General features: G+C 37.2%; 2 protein-coding genes across 5 annotated transcripts in view; one reads left to right on the top strand and one right to left on the bottom strand.

Moving 5' to 3' along the window:
* The window catches only part of LOC143021745 (SID1 transmembrane family member 1-like), a 407,746-nt gene extending 394,918 nt beyond the window's left edge, over positions 1–12,828 (bottom strand). For 2 of the 4 annotated variants that reach the window (XM_076179440.1, XM_076179442.1), the window contains exons 1-2: positions 12,749–12,784; positions 5,301–5,366 (exon numbers count right to left, since the gene is read on the bottom strand). The gene's annotated coding sequence lies outside the window, so the exon portion shown is untranslated. Of the gene's footprint in view, positions 1–5,271; positions 5,367–12,748 lie in introns of those variants that run through there. The other 2 variants (XM_076179441.1, XM_076179443.1) reach the window with 2 other exon arrangements.
* Positions 1–14,849, top strand: part of RNASEK (Ribonuclease kappa) — an 83,966-nt gene that overhangs the window by 41,969 nt on the left and 27,148 nt on the right. The window lies entirely within an intron of this gene.

Below are 14,849 nucleotides of genomic sequence, written 5' to 3'. Positions count from 1 at the left end.
TGCCTCCTCCTCCTCCCCCTCCTCCTCCACCATCTCAATTTATGTTGCTTGAATTTAATTTATATGAAATTAGTTATTATTTTACAATGTTATGTGTATAATTAATGATTTAGGGGTGTTTTATAAGATACGGTAATAGAATTTATGGATGTATAGTACAGTAACAACTTACGTTCATTTTCAACTTACGTTCGGCCGTTCGGAACGTAACTAAAACGTAAGTTGAGGAGCGTCTGTATAAGACACCAATATGTAAAAGTGGCCACATATTAGTTGAACTGGAACTGAAGGAAAAAATGGAAAAAATGAACAATATAGAAAGGGAAGATTGATGTATGGAAAAACAAAAAAGAATCAATAAATTAAGAGTATTTTTTCAAAAAGCAGACTGGGAAAGGATACACAAGGTGGAAACAACAGTAGAAGAGAAATGGAATATTTCAATAAAAATTTATAAAAGAGTGGAAAAGTATGTTCCAAGACAAAAACAAGAAAAAGGATATGTAAAGTGTTGGTACAACAAAAGATGTAGGGAGTTAAAAGACGAAAAGTATAAAGTTTGGATAAAATGGAAAAAAGACAAAAGATCTGAAAAATGGAAAATATATACTATATAAATCAACATGTACAAGTGCACAGAGAAGAAAAGAGAAAATATGAAAAGGATGTCATAGAAAAATGTAAAGATCAACCAAAACTATTTTACAGATTTGTAAGCTACAAACTGAAAAACAAACAAGAATTAGTGAAACTATGACAAGGAGACGAATACACAGAGGAAATAGAAATGGCAGAAATTATGAACAAGTAGTTTAAATCAGTGTTTACAAGGGAGAACATACAACTTAGAGATATCGAGTTGGAGGAGAAAGTCCCCCCTATGAAAGAGATAGAAGTAACAAGGAATGAAATAATGAATCACTTGAGTTATCTCGATGTCAGAAAATCACACGGTCCAGATGAAATGGCAAACTGGATTTTGAGAGAATGCAGGAATGAACTAACAGACAAAATACTTAGTCTAATAAGCAGTTCATTGAAAGAAGGAAAAGTTCCAGAAGATTGGAAAAGAGCAAATATAGTATCAATATATAAAGGGGGAAACAGGGAAGACTTTACTAACTGGTCTTTCTTACAAGTATGGTAGCTAAAATTTGAGAAAGAATTATCAAAATTAGACGGGTAAGGCATTTAGAAAAATACAACATACTAAATCCAAGGCAATTTGGATTTAGACAAGGATGATCATGTGGCACAAATTTGATGCGTTTCTATTCAAGAGACGGCTCCCTTATGATGTGCTTGACAGTCCTCCTCATCCTCTCTACAATATTGAGGACTATGGCCAACTCCAGTCACATTTTGCATTCTATTTATAGTTCTGCTCAGTTCCATAAAAGCCCAAAAAACATCCTTACCTTTTTTCCTATAGCTTTCTTACATATCTGTCTTACCACAAAAATCTGATCTACACAACCTCTACCCGTCTTAAATCCACACTGTTCCTCACCAATTACTCCCTCTGTTCCTCTCCTAATCCTCTCAATCAAGATCCTTCCATAAGCCTTCCCAACTACACTTATTAAGCTGATCCCTCTGAAACTACTGCATTCACACTTGTCCCCCTTTCCCTTGTAAAGTGGAATTATACAGGCACTCCTCCAATTCTCTGACACTACCCTCTCTTAAACAAATAATAACCTCTCCACCCAGTCCACCATCACTGTACCTTCTTTTTTCAGACATTCTGTATGGCATCCATCCAACCCAGGTAGTATTCTATGGAAATAGCACATTTTATACTGATATATTTTTTTTATCATATTTGGATCTCAAATGCGAAAAAATATAGTGAAATGACTGAAACAATGTAGCAAAACCACCGAACAATGTAGCGAAATGGTTGGTAGCGAACTGGCCATGTACCGAAATGAACAGATGCATAGTCATTTCACTACATTGTTTTGGCTGTTTAGCTACACTTTTTAATCGCATTCAAGATCCGAATATGATAAAAAACACAATATGTGCAGGTTTATAAAGTAACTTTGTAGGGGACAGAAGAAAAATTTGCCTAATGAGGCGATTTGGCAATAGGTAAGATTAACAAAATAACTTAGAAATGAAAACGAATAGTTTACACTTCAAATGGGGATGAAGCACCTTTTATTGCAAAGGAAAGAAATTGACCTGTTATCACTAAGAAATATCTATGCTCTGGTTTGGACAGACAAGCACCATTAAAGTACAATATGCCTGTTTGGACACCACTACAAAGTTTTTAGCGCCTATACCAGTATCAAAATAAATCCTATGGAATAAAACTAAGATGGTTCTAAGTGAACATAGGCCTAACGGACGGACAGCTTGATGGGCCTACTGGTGACTGATCATGGGACCATTCAAGTAAGAACACACATTCAGAAGCTGTTCTGACATTTTCCTACTATTGTTATAGGCTTACCAAATATTGAAGATCTTCTGCAACAGACCGTAATTTTCCCTTAGAATCCTACGTAGCTTACCATCCGATATGAGACGGACTTGAAGGCTGGCGATTCTTGCCTTGTCATGATTTTTTTTTCTTTTTTAAGATCTACAGTTCTTTAACCAGAGTTACGGAGTCAGAGTCGGAGAGAGTCAGAGGTTTTAGCTGAGAGTCGGAGTTGGAGTCGGATTTCTAAGAGTACTGGGAGTCGGAATTTTTTATCCAACTACGACTCCTTAAGTCCAATAGCTGTAAAATAATGTCTACAGATGTGCACTGTGAAATAATTTGTTGCTACTGTGCAAATAGAAAGCAGTTGGTCTCATTATTCCAAGTTTAAAAAATCTAAAAAAATTGATATGTTTTGTGTTGAGAAAATTTAATAACCATCCAGTATAGAATAGTTTTATAGCTAGTTACAGGATATATACCATTTATAGAAGTTTCCAGAAAGTAGTTTGTATTAATGTTTCATTCATTCTATACTATGGGAGTTATAGCCAGTGGAATATATTTCTATTTTTAATAAATATTCAATAAATATAATTATTAATTCAAATTCCCAAATAATTTGTCAACTATCCAGTGACAGATGATTTTTATCTTTGAATAATTTAAACTAGCTACTTTACCTTTGTTGACAGTGTAATTAATTCAAATTATGCGGACTTCTAGAACTCCATCATGTACACACGTACATGACAGTGTAGACAATGGTAAATATCCATTACGTATGCACTATGCATGTACGTCTTCATGTATGTAAAAGTCAATGTAAGTGTTTTTCTGGTTTACTGTTTTGTAGGAGCTATGTCATGCTGGGATAATGCCCTAAGATAAAATTTGACGAGTCTCAGAGGCCAGATAGGAATGACATTAGAGCCTATGTCACAGCATTTGGTGATGACTGAAAAGGGGAGGAACAACAGCAGCTATGAACAGTGTGCATAGGGGAAGGTTGTCTCTCTCTTTCCTGAACTGATTCCTGGTTTTTATAACATGGTGAAATTAATTCTGCAGTAAGTACTAGGTACGACATCCTCCATTAACCTTTCCTCCTCATGATTTGTCACATTTTTTCCTAATATTGTGATAGAAGATTTATGAGAATGGACAAATGAAATAACAGATGATTTTCTTTTGGGGGGGGGAGGGGAGGGGCACTAAGGAAAAAGAAAATATATAGCTTGAAGTGGCAACTCTGCCATGACAGATTTGAAAGTGCTCATAAGCTGGTAGATGATCATGAGCATAAATAATACGATTATATATTTAATATATATATGTATATGAATATACGTGCTTGTGTTCATATATATATAAAGCTGGGTGAGTGTATGTGAGTATATTTATCATACACGTGAATGTTTCACATAAAAATAATATACATGAAAAATATTTATAAAATGCTTGCTGCATAGGTGTGGGAGGCTGGTATATGGATCTGCAGAATAGATTTCCACATGGGGGTCAAGGAGTTAAGGAGTCAGGAGTCGGAGTCGTAGGAATCAAAGGAGTCGGAGTCGGCATCCTAGGAATTCTAGGAGTTGGTGTCGGAGCCGGACCATATACCATCCGACTCCGCAACCCTGCTTTTAACGTGCCCCCACCAACTGTTGGCTGGATTGCTACTGGTCGATAGCTTTGGTGGGGAAACTATGATTAGGACTACCTAATGTATGGCATAGACCTATAATATGTCTGTAGGCCTACAATTATTCCTGTTTCTCAATTGTGCTACTTTTGTGCATAGGCCTACGGTCCTGTTCATGTGCCCCACCAAGTGTTGGCTGGATTACTACTGGTTGATAGTTTTGGTGGGGAAATATTGATTAGGACCATCTGATGTGCTCATGGTATGACATTTTTTCCTACTAGTATGTGTTATTTTGCATAATTACTGATCCTGTTTTTCAAGTGTGCTACTTTACACTTTGACCTAGTCCTTTAAGGACTCATCTGTTGCATTTTACATGGACTGTCTGATTGTGCTATTTATTTACATTCAACAATTAGATTTTCCAACTATATGCATGGTATTTCATATTAATCATCCTATTTTTCTTTTTCAAAACAATGAAAATACTGTTCTACTTCATACTAGGGATTTGAAATTCTGGCTCATCTTGCTTATTTTTGGCTTAGTTTTTAGGAAACAATTTAGGTGGGGTGATCAAAAGCTGGAGAAAAAAAAAAAAAAAAAAACAAAAAAAAAAAAAGCTTTCCGGGTAATGAGGTCCTGGGCACAGTATATATAAATATATATAATATATATGAGTACACTCGATAGTTTCCAGTAAATAGATTAACATCTTTTCAACCACAAATCACTTTTAATTCCATGCCATCGCAGTCAAGATTGACAAGTAGCTCAAAGGAAGCATATGCTGAAAATTGAAACGTGGTTGAGCCGAGGACTCGAACTCACCTCAGATGTGAGGAAGCATCAGTGACTTAGCTCATTGTGCAATGGGCTAAGTAACTGATGCTTTGTCACATCTGAGCTGAGTTCTAGTCCTCAGCTCAACCACATTTCAATTTCCAATATATGCTTCCTTTGAGCTACTTGTCAGTCTCGACTGCAATGGCATGGAATTAAAAGTTATTTGTTGTAGAAAAGATATATATATATATATATATATATATATATATATACTGTATATGAAAAAAAGGACCGAAATTGATGCAGCGTACCTTCCAGCTTTTTTGGGGCAATCAAAGATATGCATCATCAGTCCTGGGGTACACAGGCACAACCAATATCACAAATATTTTTTATTGACCTGAATCTGAGCTCTGGAGGTAGTGTTACCTGGTCAAGGGGGCATCAACCTCATACCCAGGGTCTTCCTCCAATCTCAAGTTGTGTTGTCAGACCCTGGAAACACAATGGGTTGAACTGCAAGATTCTTGCAATAAAAAATCTAATTCAAAATATTCTGTTTAAAGCTCGAACCAATCAGGTTGCAGGATTCGACTTATGTTGCCAGGGCTTACATTTAGCACAAACAGTAAGCCTATGGCATAGGCGCACCCTATCAAATTACAATTATATTTATTGAAACTGAACAAAATACATAATTTTGTAATAAGACCATTTCAAATAAAAGAAAAATTAATTAAAAATTAAGAATTATTCATTCCAGTTTTAAATAATCTAAGTCCCCCACAAATTCCAACTGAATTTGAAGATTAGAAACATTTCATTTTAGAATGCCCATTCATTTTGCGCACATGACATATATAGAATGTCATGTGCATGAAATGAAAGGGCATTCTAATACTAATGTGCAGAGCTGGAAGCGTTCTTTGTTGCATTCTGCTTTAGTTTTGGCCTTGGTTAGCGCTCCCAAACTATTAAAAGCTTAAGAGGCAGGTTCATACTGAAATAAAAGTCTGGTAGGCCACATACTATACTAAAGAAATATTTCATAGACCATATACTATACCAGCACCTATATTGCTTTAATAGTTTGGGAGCGCCAACCGCGGCCAAACTAAAGCGGAACACACTGAGGAACATGCCCAGCTCTGGTAATGTGCACGATAAATCACAGTTTTATAGTTATCTGCCGGATAACCTGCCTGACGATTGCATAAAATAAGGCCCGATAAAAATAATTTTACCTATCGCCAAATCACCTCATTAGGCAAATTCTATATGTCGCCTACAGTTACTTTATAAATTTGCAAACATCGTATTTTTTATCATATTCATATCTCAATTGCAAAAGTGTAGAAAAATATTGCGAAATAACCTTAACAATGTAGCGAAATGACCGAACAATGTAACAAAATGGTTGGTAGGGAATTGGCAATGAAGCAAAATGACCAGGTACCTCCATGTGAAATTAATCTAGTAAGTAGTCTTTCGTGGGGGACGGTAGCAAAAGCTTTTACAAAGTCTAGATATATCAAATCTATATTGTTTCTTTTGTCATAATTTGAGATGACCATGTTGTAGAATTCAAGTAAGTTAGTCATGCAAGAACATTTCCATCTGAATCCATGCTGGCTATCATTTATCAAACGGTTACTTTCTAAATGATGTTCGATAGCATCTCTGATGAGTTTCCATAATTTTTCCTACAACTGATGTCAAGCTTATAGGCCTGTAGTTATCTGGTTTCTTTTTGTCACCTTTTTTTAATATGGGAGTAACGTTAGCTTGCATTTATTCTCTTGGGATATCTCCAGAAGACGGATTTCTTGAAAATAATTTCTAATGGAACAACCTCATTTTTAATTTCCTTTAAGATTCTTGGATGCCAACTGTCAGGCCTTGGTGTTTTATCAATTTTGAGCTCTTCTATACACCTTTTAATTTTTTCTTGTTATATTTACCATGGTAACTTCACCCTAGACTTTTCACAGGTTTCAGTTTGAAGTTCACTTTGACTTTTTGTGGCATTTCATTTACAAATACTAAGCTAAAATAATTGTTTACAATATAGCACATTCCTTCATTTGAATATTCAAGTTGACCACCAGCAGATAATAGTGGGCCAATGTGATCCTAATAACCCTCGATTTATTGCTCCCCGCCCAAAAACCCAGATTTCCCACAGGTCCCCCAAGATAGATGGGGAGAAGTAGGGTGGCCAGACATCCTCCTTTAGGCCAGACAGTCCTCCTTTTGAGCACTTTGTCCTCCATCCGGCACAACCTCACACCGGACATGCATTTGTCCTCCTTTCTTGGGGTGTGACAAAAATAAATGAATAAACAAATAAAAAAAATGAATAAATATATACATAAATAACCCTACGTATACAATAATTCCGTACAATTAAATTATGTGGGAGTACCCAGGCCACGGTGCAGTGTGGTTTGGCAATTAATTAATGAGGTTAAGGAGTCGGAAAATGCTAAACAGAAAGACTTTGTTTAACTCTGACTGGGCCAAAGAGTTTGTCAATCAAGATAAGGATACAACTAAGTTTTGTTGTTTGTGTTATAACTTAGTAAGAAATACAGGTTGTTTTTTGTCAGTTTCATTAGCAAATTCCCTTTCATTTTCAGTTTCTTCTTTTTGTTTTATATATATATATATATATATATATATAATATATATATATACATATTAATATATAATATATATATATATACATATTAATATATATATATATTAATATATACATATACATACTAATATACATATATATATATATATATATATATATATATGTATATATATATATATATATATGTATGTATATATGTATATGTATATATATATATATATATTTATGTATATATATTCCTCATTACACTCTTTAAACCACCAAGGCATTTACTCGCTTCTCTCAATCTACATTCTACCTCCACCTTCACTCCACCTTTTCCTGCTACACTTGCACCCAAGTATCTAAAACTATCCACTTCCTCCAGTCGCTCTCCCTTAATGTACACTTCCAGTCTACTGCCACTTTCACCCCTTGTACATCTCATCACCTTACTTTTACCCACATTTATCTTTAGCTTTCTTCTATCACATACTCTTCCAAACTCTGCCACCAGCTTCCTCAATCCCTCCTCTGACCCTGCCACAAGCGCAGTGTCGTCCGCAAACAACAGCTGGCTCACCTCCCACTTTTCTCCATTTTCTTTAACCATCTCCAATCCCTGACTCACTACCCTAGCATTCACCTCTCGCACCACCCCATCCATGTATAAGTTGAACAGCCAGGGCGACATAACGCATCCTTGACGAAGTCCCACCTTTACTTCAAACCACTCACTCTCTCCATTTCTAATCCTAACACATGCTCTACTACTCTCATAAAAACTCTTGACAGCTCCCAAAAGCTTTCCTCCTATCCCATAAATCTGCATAACCTCCCACAGTGCCTTTCTGTCTACCCTATCATAAGCCTTTTCCAGATCCATAAAAGCCCAAAAAAACATCCATCCCCTTTCCTATAGCTTTCTCACATATCTGTCTTACCACAAAGATCTGATCTACACAACCTCTACCTGTCCTAAATCCACACTGTTCCTCACCAATTACTCCTTCTGTTCCTCTCCTAATCCTCTCAATTAAGATCCTCCCATAAGCCTTCCCTACTACACTCAAAAGGCTAATCCCTCTGAAATTACTACATTCACACTTGTCCCCTTTTCCCTTGTAAAGAGGAACTATACAGGCACTTCTCCAGTCCTCCGGTACTCTACCCTCTCTCCAGCAAACATTAAATAACCTCACCAACCAGTCCACCATCACTGAACCTCCCTTTTTCAGACATTCTGCATGGCATCCATCCAGACCAGGTGCCTTACCTGCTTTCATCATCTTTACAACTGCCTTCACCTCATCCTTCCTTATTTCTCCTCCATTCTCCTCACTCATCACTCTCATTTTCTTCGCATTTCCCACTGCAGCTATCTTTCCTTCCCTATCCTCCTTCACATTCAGCAACTCCCTAAAATATTCTGCCCATCTTCCCCTCACTGCCATCTCTTCCATTATCATCTCTCCATCTGTACCTTTTACCTTTTCTTCCCTACTTGATTCGCCTCCTCTTCCTCTCTTAATTTCTTTCCAAAACATCTTTTTATTACTTTCAAAATTTTCTGTCATACTCCTACCCCATTTCACATCTGCTCTCCTCTTTGCCTCCTTTACCTTTTGCTTTACTTCTCTTTTCTTTTCTTTGTACGTCTCATATGACTCCCCTGTCCTCTTTTGTAACCAATCTGTGAATGCTCGCTTCTTCTCTTCTACAACCTTCTTTGTTTCCTCATCCCACCATTCACTACCCTTTCTTCTATTTCCCCCTGTCCTTCTTGTTCCACACACCATCCTTGCACACTTTAAGACTCCCTCCTTGAACCATCCCCATTCCTCCTCCACACCCATCTCTGCTCTATCCTTTACTCCCTCCCACTCCTCCTTCAGCTTCTTTTCGTACTCCTTCTCCTTTTCCTTTTCATTCAAGGAGTTCACTCTAACAACCTCCCTACCTTTTGTCCATTTCCTCCTTCTCCATCTATCCTCCACTCTCAGCTTACCTTCCACCAAAAAATGATCTGATATTCCCCCACCCTCTCCCCTTAGCACATGTACATCCTTAACTCTTCCTATCATAATCCTATTTACCACTACATAATCCATTAGCGCTCTATCTACCACCCTTCCCTCCACCACCCTCTCCCATGTGTACTTATGCTTGACTTTCTTCCGAAACACTGTATTTGCTATCATCAACTCTCTAGACACATTTCCACCATCAACTCTCCACTACGATTCTTTCCTGGAACTCCACACTTCCCAACCACTCCATCGATTGGACCATTTCCCACCCTAGCATTAAGGTCTCCCAGTACTATTACATTGACATTTCTTCCTAAACCCTCTATGCACTCATTTAAATCTATCCAAAAGGCCTCCCTTTCTTCCATGTTCTTCTCACTGCCAGGCCCATATGCACTTACAAAGACCCACATCTCCTTTCCCAGTTTCACCTTCATCCACATTATCCTTGAGGAAACCTCCTTCCACTCCACTATCTGTTTGCCTATCTCCTCACTTACTAGAATAGCCACCCCTTCCCTCCCTCGCCCTCTCTTCACTCTTGATAACCTCCCACTTACACTCCCAAACTTACACTCACCCTTCCCTTTCAACTTAGTTTCACTCAAAGCCAACACATCCATCTTTCTTCTCACAAACATACTACCTATCTCTTCTCTTTTACTCTCATCTGTACCACATCCACGCACATTAAAAGACCCAAACCTTAGGGTGCTGGCCCGAGGCCCTCCAGCACCCCTTATGCCTTCACTTTTCTTTTTAGGAATCTGCCCCTTGGGGCTACAGGGAGAAGGATGCCTAGTCCCTCTCCCCGTCCCTTTCTTCTCGCCTCTTACGATCCAAGTGGGAAACTTGGTGGCAGTATTCTTTTCCCCCACCACAGGGAATTCCCCCATCACAGAAAGAGAATACCCAGAGAAATGGTACAGGACAGCAACAAGGGGTTGGGGGACAGCATAACGGAGGGACAGTCGTAGTATAAAAGTGTCATCATTTCTCTATGAACAGAATTTCTTCTATCATAGACAAAATGATGTGTGGCTCTGGTCCGTAGGGGTGCCCCATATAGACCCTAAAGTATCTTGCGACACTGCTTCTGACCCAGGGCGGTGGGCAGGGTGCAGGGATGACCCATCATCCAGGAGGTGCTCAGATGAGAGGAAGGGTGGGAGGGGTGTGGAGTGTATTTAGGGATGAAATGGGTGGGAGTGTTTTTATGCCTTCCCCTTTTTGGCTACCTCCCTTGGAAGGGGGAAAAAGCCTTGGTATATGTATGTATGTATGTATATATATATATATATATTAATATATATATATATATGTATATGTTAGGTACGCGCGAAAAACAAGCGTGACGTCACTATCGCGCTGTTATTGTTTACAACGCCATCTTTTGCGACCCATTTGATTTTGTATCGCTTAGTTTGAATGCTTTGAACGTTCATCGCATGTGCAGGGTATTCAAATTATCTTGTTATTACACAAGTGTATGCCCAAATCTTTCAAAGAAAACAAATATTCACTGATTCCAACGCAAATTTAGTTATCAATCTTGTCAAATTAGTTTTTCGAGTGAAAATATTGGAATTTAAGGTAAGACAATGACATACTATTGTAATGTAAGAATGTTGTTTTTTAACCTATTTTCTTCCATATATGAGCAGCTCAAGATCATTGGGCAATATACACTTGGTGATTTTTTGACCCAAAAATCTTCACATGCCAAGTTGCATGTCAATTGGGCCAGTGGTTCAGATGTTATCATTATTTCCAATTTGACAATAGTTGCCATGGTAACATGATAGGTGTTAGTAAGAATGGTATAAGAAGGCCCTGCAATGTTAATGACATGCTCAAGAGAGTCTAAATTGACAACAGAATGGTATAAGAAGGCCCTGCAATGTTAATGACATGCTCAGGAGAGTCTAAATTGACAACAGTTGCCATGACAACATGATAGGTGTTAGTAAGAATGGTATCAGAAGAAGGTCCTGCAATGTTATTGACATGCTCAGGTGTTTTATTGACCCATAAAACCTAGATATGCCAAGTTGCATGTGAGTTGGGCCAAGGGTTTGGTTTTTATTGATGATAATCTGAAAATTGACAACTTCATGGTTCCCATGAAAAGGCAAATAAGGTATGATGGAGACGTCTTACATTGTTTTTGACATGCTCATGTGATTTGTTGATCCTTAAAACCCATTTATTCCGAATTTTAATAAAATTGGACCAGTGGTTTAGAGTTAATGTGTATTTCTTTACCGAAATCTTTACAAATGACCACCCTTAATTCTAACACTTTGCTATGGTGAAGTCCAGCCAAAAATGCAGGCTAAAAAATAACTTAAAAAATTCGTATCTCCCTTATTTTTTGAGCTATTTAAAAAAACTAAAAAGCATTTTGTTTCTAATAAAATTGCCTTTCATATGCAACAATAATTTAAGGGTTAAAAGAAAAATGAAAATTTTGTGCCCGTACCTATATATATACACATATATACATATACATACATATATACACATATATATACATATATACATATATATACATATATACACACATGTATAATATATATATATATACATATATACCTATATATATATATATATATATATATACATAGATATATATATATATATATATATATAATAATAATAATAATAATAATAATAATAATAATAATATTACTGTATATTATAATCATCGATATACAGTGTTCTCCTTTTTGGAAATTTGGAAATGGCCACCCTAAGATGTAGGCAAAAGATGATTCATTACTTGAAAACTACGCATTTGCGACGGATATTATGTACACCATCAATCTGTACACAACATATCTCACCAGAAACACATAAGCCACATCAAATAATCGTCGATTGGGTGAAACAATATTCAAACAGGGTATTTTACACAAATATCTATTCTAATATTCAGCAGTTTGAATCTAAGTTGTGATCGCTACTTTCAATAGTTTCACCAACTTCAACTCGATTTTCATGCTTTCGCGGCTAGAAATCAATAGATCGAGTGAAATTCCATGACATGTGGGCTCTTTTGCATTGTAAACAATCCTAAACTTGTTATCTATCCTCGATAGAAGACACCTATTGACAAGAAAATATGACGTGAAATTAAATTCCTCTCGTTCGAAACAAGTATTCTCAATATGTTTCCTCTAACTACACAGCTAGAAATTGTTACAATTAACACCAAATTTTCATACCTTGTGCTGAGAGCTGACTGCCACAGAGCACTTCACTTAGCTTACTAAGCTTACTTCTAAGCTTATCGAGACGTGGGAGTCGAGAATACTTGGCTCGATGTCGGGAGTTGCAACATGCTACAATGTTATTTATTTTATTTTTATATTTATTTACCAGTCATTACATATTACACTCAAATAAGTAAAATAAATAAATTTTCCTATTATCAAACACTGAACATATTTCACAGATGATGTAAACTTTAAGTGATTATGTGAAATAAAAAGGTGTTTCTTTGGTAATGCAAACTTGTAATTCTTTTCCCGTCTCCCATCCCCTCCGAGCCGACGCCACTCCAACTATACGTCACCACAACTTAGCGAAAACGTTTCGCCCAGTCAGCCGGTTAATGTCAACTAGTTCAAGGAATAACACGAATTTACCCAAAAAGACACATTCAAGCACATCTCATGAACTTTACGATGCAAGAACAGTAACTCATGAACATATAATTTCAACTGACATGGAGTTAGTGTCACTTATCTATGTAAACCATAATGGATTCCCTACTGATAAATGGTGCATTCTGAAGTTTCCACTCTCCTTGCTTATACTGTGATAATGTTTAACTTATCATAGCACGTAATAGATAACTTGGAGCCTATATTGCTTTAAAGATGGCTCTGCCTCATGCATGTATTTTTGCTTAATTCATCGTTGATCCAGATTTGTGCCTGGGAACTTCATATATAAAGAAAGATGTAAACAATTCTTCATTTCCGATGGACCGACAACAACGGACGTAAGGACACCGCATTATTGTTCTCTATGACGCCATGCCTATCATCGACTACTGCTCACATCATGCAGCTGGAGGTTCTGCAGAGAACCATTACCTCAACAATCAAAAGAACCCCAGCTCACCAAGATATATATATATATATATATATATATATATATATATATATATATATATATATATATATATATATATATATATATATATATACACACACATATACGCGCACACACACACACATACACACTTAAACCTTATCTGTATGCCAAGGCGATTCTATTATATATATATATATATATATATATATATATATATATATGTATATATATATCTCTGTTGAATGCTAAAGCACATGTGGCATCAATGATTTTTTGAGAACATTTCTCTAACTTTCTAAGTATCATTTTCTCTTCATGGTTCAAACTCTGGAGAAAAATACGAAAGTACGAAAGTCGTCAAAGTGGTTTTCCATTTTATACCGACAGCTGTTTCAACCTCTTGTAGGAGTCTGGGCATTCTCCCATTGCATTTAGGCAGCGTCCCACGTTGGTGGTTTTCGTGTAGACAGATGTCACGTAATGGTTCGAATTCTTCTCAACAAGGACATCAAGGAAGGGAAGGGTCTTATTGTAACTACTTTCAATAGTGAAATTGAGGACTGAATTGGCTTGAAGGGCGTTAGCTAGCTTCTCAGCATCGTCACTTTCTTTGGTGGTAATAAAAATATTATCGATATATCTAACGTAGATCTTCGGCTTCCGGTGATTTAATTATTGAAGGTCCTTGATTCAACTGCAGCAATGTACATATTGGCGAAAAGAACACCAAGAGGCGATCCCATAGCAACACCATCAACCTGGCGGAAGAGCTCCCCTCTATGAGAAAGGAAAGGGGCCTCCATAGTACAAGCAGATAGCATTTCTATTAATAAAGCTTCAGGGATTGGGAGGGAGTCCTGGCTAGATCTATAGACTGTATCCAGGATAATACCAATTGTTTCCTGAACGGGAACATGGGTAAAGGGGCTGGACACGTCTAAAGAGGCAATATCTTCGTCGGGCGCCGTAGTCTTCAAAATATCAATAAACTCAACGGCAGATTTTAGGGAGTGCCCACCCCTGGAGGACCTAAGGAATTGAAAGCCGGCGTAGTCTACAAATTTAAATGCTCTGAAGAGGCATGCAAGCCCCTCGACATGAGCTACGTCGGACACACGATGACCACCTTAAGAAGGCGACTGCTAGCAGACCGAAATAACGGAGCAATTCACCAGCATTACATCGACACTCATGTCAAGAAGCCGCGCTTGGAAGACCTCATCA

The sequence above is a fragment of the Oratosquilla oratoria genome, chromosome 42 (assembly GCF_046742065.1).
Source record: "Oratosquilla oratoria isolate Oo_2021 chromosome 42, ASM4674206v1, whole genome shotgun sequence".
NCBI classification, from domain to species: Eukaryota; Metazoa; Arthropoda; class Malacostraca; order Stomatopoda; family Squillidae; genus Oratosquilla; species Oratosquilla oratoria.
Note: the sequence above shows the minus strand (reverse complement) of the source record. Positions and strands in the feature narration are given on the sequence as shown.